Genomic DNA, 7,246 nt, shown 5'->3' with positions numbered 1-7,246 from the left:
CCACTGCCCCCTTCAATCAGCTGCCCCCCAACCACCCCCTTCAAACGGCCGCCCTCCACTGCCCCCTTCAATCAGCCACCCCCTAACTGCCCCCTTCAAACTGCCGCCCTCCACTGCCCCCTTCAATCAGCCGCCCCCCAACCACCCCCTTCAAACGGCCGCCCTCCACTGCCCCCTTCAATCAGCCACCCCCCAACCACCCCCTTCAAACGGCCACCCTCCACTGCCCCCTTCAATCAACTGCCCCCCAACCACCCCCTTCAAACGGCCGCCCTCCACTGCCCCCTTCAATCAGCCACCCCCTAACTGCCCCCTTCAAACTGCCGCCCTCCACTGCCCCCTTCAATCAGCCGCCCCCCAACTGCCCCCTTCAAACGGTCGCCCCCCAACTGCCCCCTTCAAACAGCTGCCCCCCAACTGCCCCCTTCAAACGGCCGCCCTCCACTGCCCCCTTCAATCAGCCGCCCTCCAACTGCCCCCTTCAATCAGCCGCCCCCCAACCGCCCCCTTCAAACGGCCGCCCTCCACTGCCCCCTTCAATCAGCCGCCCTCCAACTGCCCCCTTCAATCAGCCGCCCCCCAACCGCCCCCTTCAAACGGCCGCCCTCCACTGCCCCCTTCAATCAGCCGCCCTCCAACCGCCCCCTTCAAACGGCCGCCCTCCACTGCCCCCTTCAATCAGCCGCCCCCCAACCACCCCCTTCAAACGGCCGCCCTCCACTGCCCCCTTCAATCAGCCGCCCCCCAACTGCCCCCTTCAAACAGCTGCCCTCCAACTGCCCCCTTCAATCAGCCGCCCCCCAACTGCCCCCTTCAAACAGCCGCCCCCCAACTGCCCCCTTCAATCGGCCGCCCCCCAACTGCCCCCTTCAAACAGCCGCCCTCCAACTGCCCCCTTCAAACGGCCGCCCTCCACTGCCCCCTTCAATCAACCGCCCCCCAACCACCCCCTTCAAACGGCCGCCCTCCACTGCCCCCTTCAATCAGCCACCCCCTAACTGCCCCCTTCAAACTGCCGCCCTCCACTGCCCCCTTCAATCAGCCGCCCCCCAACCACCCCCTTCAAACGGCCGCCCTCCACTGCCCCCTTCAATCAGCCACCCCCTAACTGCCCCCTTCAAACAGCCGCCCTCCACTGCCCCCTTCAATCAGCCGCCCCCCAACCACCCCCTTCAAACGGCCGCCCTCCACTGCCCCCTTCAATCAGCCGCCCCCCAACTGCCCCCTTCAAACAGCTGCCCTCCAACTGCCCCCTTCAATCAGCCGCCCCCCAACTGCCCCCTTCAAACAGCCGCCCCCCAACTGCCCCCTTCAATCGGCCGCCCCCCAACTGCCCCCTTCAAACAGCCGCCCTCCAACTGCCCCCTTCAAACGGCCGCACTCCACTGCCCCCTTCAATCAACCGCCCCCCAACCACCCCCTTCAAACGGCCGCCCTCCACTGCCCCCTTCAATCAGCCACCCCCTAACTGCCCCCTTCAAACTGCCGCCCTCCACTGCCCCCTTCAATCAGCCGCCCCCCAACCACCCCCTTCAAACGGCCGCCCTCCACTGCCCCCTTCAATCAGCCACCCCCTAACTGCCCCCTTCAAACTGCCACCCTCCACTGCCCCCTTCAATCAGCCGCCCCCCAACCACCCCCTTCAAACAGCCGCCCTCCACTGCCCCCTTCAATCAGCCGCCCCCCAACTGCCCCCTTCAAACAGCTGCCCTCCAACTGCCCCCTTCAAACAGCCGCCCCCCAACTGCCCCCTTCAAACAGCCGCCCTCCAACTGCCCCCTTCAAACAGCCGCCCCCCAACTGCCCCCTTCAATCGGCCGCCCCCCAACTGCCCCCTTCAAACAGCCGCCCTCCAACTGCCCCCTTCAAACGGCCGCCCTCCACTGCCCCCTTCAATCAGCCACCCCCTAACTGCCCCCTTCAAACAGCCGCCCTCCAACTGCCCCCTTCAAACGGCCGCCCTCCACTGCCCCCTTCAATCAGCCGCCCCCCAACTGCCCCCTTCAAACAGCTGCCCTCCAACTGCCCCTTCAATCAGCCGCCCCCCAACTGCCCCCTTCAATCAGCCGCCCCCTAACTGCCCCCTTCAAACAGCCACCCCCCAACTGCCCCCTTCAAACGGCCGCCCTCCAACTGCCCCCTTCAATCAGCCGCCCCCCAACTGCCCCTTCAATCAGCCGCCCTCCAACTGCCCCCTTCAAACGGCCGCCCCCCAACTGCCCCCTTCAATCAGCCGCCCCCCAACTGCCCCGGCCATGTGAACAGCCACCCCCCAACTGCCCCCTTCAAATAGCCACTCTCCAAGTCAACCATCCTCCAACTGCCCCGGCCATATGAATAGCCACCCCGCAACTGCCCCCTTCAATCCATTCCTATGGGAACAGCATCATGTCATAGAACAAGTGGCCAGGATATCCAGGGGAGAGGTGGTGGCATTTATTTGGCAGTATGTCTGGACAATCACATGTACAGTATTGTAACTTTGAGCTTTGTGATTATATCAGTCACAAACAGGTTCTCATGCTCAGCACGTCCTAATATGCTTTCTGATTGCTTAGTTTTATCCAAGAAAAAGCTGCAAATATAGGTGTGACGTATGAGATTGACAGGTTTCTATAAGCTTCTTTCCTTCAATATGTGCTTTTGTCTCTGCCCTTCCCCTTTTCAGTAATTGACAATTTTACACCAGGACGCCTTGTTCTTCATAGAGAAGAGAAGAATGAGAAGGTGGAGAAGGTGGTTTTGTTACATTCTGTAGTTTTGGTGTTTGGCTCATACCCGTGTAATGCTTTCAGGGTGTGGTGCTTTTTATGTGAGGAATGGATCAGACAGGTTACTCATTTACACAAGTGAGTACACAATGATCTCACCAGTTTCCTTAACATCAGTTCCCCAATAAGAACCCTCTGTAGTCACTCCTTGCACATGCTCACAGATAGAGTGCGCTGAGACTTGCACTGAGAAGATTAATAGAGTATTAAAAACAGGAACTTTACCTTTACTAAAAAAGAAAAGGAGGACTTGTGCCACCTTAGAGACTAACCCATTTATTGGAGCATAAGCTTTCCTGAGCTACAGCTCACTTCATCGGATGCATCGGATGCTGTAGCGCAGGAAAGCTTATGCTCCAATAAATGGGTTAGTCTCTAAGGTGCCACAAGTCCTCCTGTTCTTTTTGCAAATACAGACTAACACAGCTGCTACTCTGAAACCTACCTTTACTAAGGCTCCTGATGTTGCTAACGCCAATTCAGGAGTAAATGTTTAGAACATTTCCCTAATATAGACAAAGCTTCAGCTGCTCTCATGACTCTTGTGATATCACCATTTCATTGAGTCTCCATCGGGGCCTTCAGGATAGATATGACCCACATTCCTCTGTAAAAAACAGCTTTTTGAGGGGAAAAGGCAATTCAGGAATTCTTGATACATCACAAAAATAAACAGCTCAGTCTAGTTGCAGCTCACCCTTAATTACTCATGTTAACACTTCCTGGAGATTCTCCTTCCCTTATCCTGGAACTTCTATCCTCAATGCTTGTGTTTACATTGCCATCCAAATCATTAGGCCTTCCAATAATTTTCCTTTGGGGACCTGTGTGACCAGTTAGAGAGGAATGCGAGGAGCCACTCCTAATGCAAATAGGCCTGTGACCCATGAGTCAAGTGTCGTGTTTTCCATGTGACACCAGACATAAATAGAATGCAGAACTGAAATCAAAAACACACATTTGGAAAAAAATTAAATTTAGCATCATAGCTGAGACCAAGTACGGAAGGGGTCAGCTTAATGCTGAATGCTGTAGCACTTTATAATCAAATGAATATGGGGTTATGGTAGCAAGTGTTTTACAACCTTAGCTATAGCAAATGCGATTAGACCCTTGCTACTTATATAGTTTATATTAGGTGGCCAATGTGTAATGACGCACAATATACAATTGACAATAGACAGTCACATATGTGAAGGCAGCAACCACGTGCTGTGCCAGATGATAAATTGCACAGCTATGTAACCTGAATTTATCACACCTTTGACAGCCTCACTGCCTTCTGCCCCCTAATCTCCTGACTCATTCCAACATTCCAAACACCCGAGCAGCATCAAACAGCCGCTATTTAAAAAACAAACAAAGTCAACCTACTGGAGAAATGGCTGCTCCTTTTCTCCCCAGATGTGGGATTTCTCCCCATATTTATACCAGCCCAAAAGCCCAGAGGAAAAGAGTTACTCTTGGGCCCATGACAGGTGCTTTATACATAAAAAAGTCAGTTTTAAAGTCCTTTATCTCATGGCCCGAGGAGGCTATAGGCAGGTGTTGTCTCATTGGAGAGACTAAATGCCCCAAGAGCGACTATGTGGGTGAAACCATACAATCACCACACTAGCGAATGAACTCAACAGGAAAGCGATCACTCTATATCTGACCTATCAGTCCTCATCTCAAAGGAAATCTATACGACACTTTCAAAAGATGAACCTGGGAGCTTAAATTCATAACTTTAGTAGATACTAAAAATCATGGACTGAATAGTGACACTGGATTTATGCTTATTACAACCATCTATAACCCACTAACAACACTATTCTCCTCCCCACTCCCACCCACCCCTTCCTTTCCTCCCTGTGACTGGAGGGGTGTTAATGAGCCACTTCGCCTTGAATGATGCCTTAAAATATGTCTTAACTACTTAAGTTAAACACTCTAACCCCAGCAGCAGCACAGAAGTAAGGATGGCAGTAAGGTGTTGGCATCCTTCTGCACTGCTGCCTTCAGAGCTGGGCCCTCAGTCAGCAGCCACCGCTCTCCGGCTGCCCAGCTCTGAAGCCAGCAGTGCAGAAGTATGGGTGGAATGGTGTGCTGTCACCACCCTTACTTCTGCCCTGCTGCTGGCGGGGTGCTGCCTTCAGAGCTGGGTGCCCAGCCAACAGCCGCCAATCTCCAGCCTCCCAGCTCAGAAGGCAGCACAAAAGTAAGGGTAGCAATACTGTGACCCCCTTAAAATAACCTGGTGACCCCCCCTGCAACTCCCTTTTGGGTCAGGACCCCCAATTTGAGAAATGCTGGTCTCCCCTGTGAAATCTGTATAGTATAGAGTAAAAGCACACAACACCAGATTTCACAGGGGGAGACCAGATTTCACGGTCCGTGACATGTTTTTCATGGCCATGAATTTGGTAGGGCCCTACACATGTGCCATATCTGATAGTGGGATGAAGATTTGGGACAAGCTGCTCAATTCATTCAAGGCTTCCCTTCTTGGAGTTGTGAGTTATGCACTCCATCCAAACTCACACTGATGAATCCTTTGTACCACATCAGCATGTAAACCGTGTGTGTGTGTGTGTGTGTGTATACACCCCAGCACACACATATGTACACGTACACCAATGAGCTGATCCCTTTAGAAAAGCTGCCTCTCAGTGTTCCAATTGGAGGAGCTGAGTGATGAGAACTTTGGGAAATATGATTCTATTTAAGGGCCTAAGTGGGAACTGTGCAATAATCTGGCCCCACATATGCCATTGTCCTAGTGTATTAATGACAAATTGTCTCCATGTTGTTGGAGGGGCTGCCATGGGGAATAAGCTGTGTGTGTTTTCTTCGGAGTTGCTGCAAACACTTGCAATATACAGTGCCATGCTTGAGGGCTCTCAGAGTGCTGACCGACTGCAATTAGACACCATTATCTAGAGCAGGGGTTCTCAAGCTTTTTCTTTCTGAGCTTCCCCCACACACACACACACACGCACGCACATATGCTATAAAATCTCCACGGCCCACCTGTGCCACAACAATTGTTTTTCTGCATATAAAAGCCAGGGCTGGTGATAGGGGATAGCAAGCAGGGCAATTGCCCGGGGTCCCACACTACAGAGGGCTCCACAAAGTTAAATTGCTCAGGCTTTGGCTTCAGAACAGCACCCCGTTCTGCCATATGTGGTTCATATTAACTCCTTTGTTAAAAAATGTCGGAACTATTAGAATTTGATTTTTTTTGTTTGCTGTTGTTTTTTGTTTGATTGCTTATTTTTTTGCTTTAGGAACTGGCATGAGGTAAATGAAAAAATAACAAGCCTTTTCTTGTATCCTTCCTTTTTGCCCTCTCTTTCTGGGTTGTAGCAGCCAATTCTGTACCTGTGTACTTCAATAAATTCCAGATGTTCAGTAATCAGCTAATTGGAGGAAACAGATGTACAAATCATTGGCAGCAGAGGTCTTTTCCTTTTGACAGGGCTGCTCCTTGCTCAGTGGCTGTAATCTGGTTAATTTTGTAGTATTGTGATATAGTAATGGGATCTCAAAGGATGAAAGTGAAAATGCACTGAATTTCAGCAGAATAAATATTGGAAGACTGAATGACAAATGCAGGCAAAGACAGACTGAGGAAATGTACAATGAGGAAGAATGAGCAGCCAACTGCAGGACACGTAATGTAGTAATGCATATAGCAGAGGCTGTAAAAATGAGGCCTGTGATGTTGTACCAAGAAGCACAATGCTAAAGAAGAGCCATGTGCAGGCAACCAAGTATAAAACAGCTGGACCAAGCAGGGCAGAGGAGGACATGAAAGACTGCAGGGTAGGAAAGTGTTAAAGACAAGAAAAGCTGATGAAGGAACAGGAGATTTCTCCTTAGGCTGCAATAAGATATAAGGCTTTCCTCAGCACACTGGATCCCATCAACCCCCATAGGAGTCAATAGGAATTTTCCATTTATTATCATGGGTGCTGGATCAGGGCAAGAGACAGCCCAGGAGGAGTTAGTGGCCCAAGAGGCAAGCAGACACCATTGAAGCCTGAGAGCAGGAGAAGGTATGAAGATGAGCAGCATCAAGCCAGAGTCTCTGATCAGGAAATCAGAAAGTCTGAAGAACTCTCTAGAAAATGAGGAGCTCTGTCCCAGAATGTGCAAGGGTTTAAGGAACCATGTGCTGTGGGGTGAAGCAGGTTAATTTAACACCAATATTAGTGAGGAAGGAAAGATAATTCTGTGGTTGAGGAACTGGATTGGGACTCAGGACATCAGTTCCTGGCTCTGCCACAGACTCCCTGTGTGACCCTGGACATGTGAATTGCTCTCTCTGGGCCTCAGTTCCTCATCTGTAATATGCGGATAATAATCCTTCCTTTCTCTCCCACATTATCTTGACTTTTTAGCCTGTAAGCTCTTTGGGGCAGGGACTGTCTCTTACTATGTGTCTATTCAGTACCCAGCACTATTGGTTGGGGCCTATCGGTGCT

The sequence above is a fragment of the Lepidochelys olivacea genome (genome assembly GCF_965140295.1).
Source record: "Lepidochelys olivacea isolate rLepOli2 genome assembly, chromosome: 26".
NCBI lineage: Eukaryota > Metazoa > Chordata > Testudines > Cheloniidae > Lepidochelys > Lepidochelys olivacea.
This window is presented reverse-complemented; position numbering follows the sequence as displayed.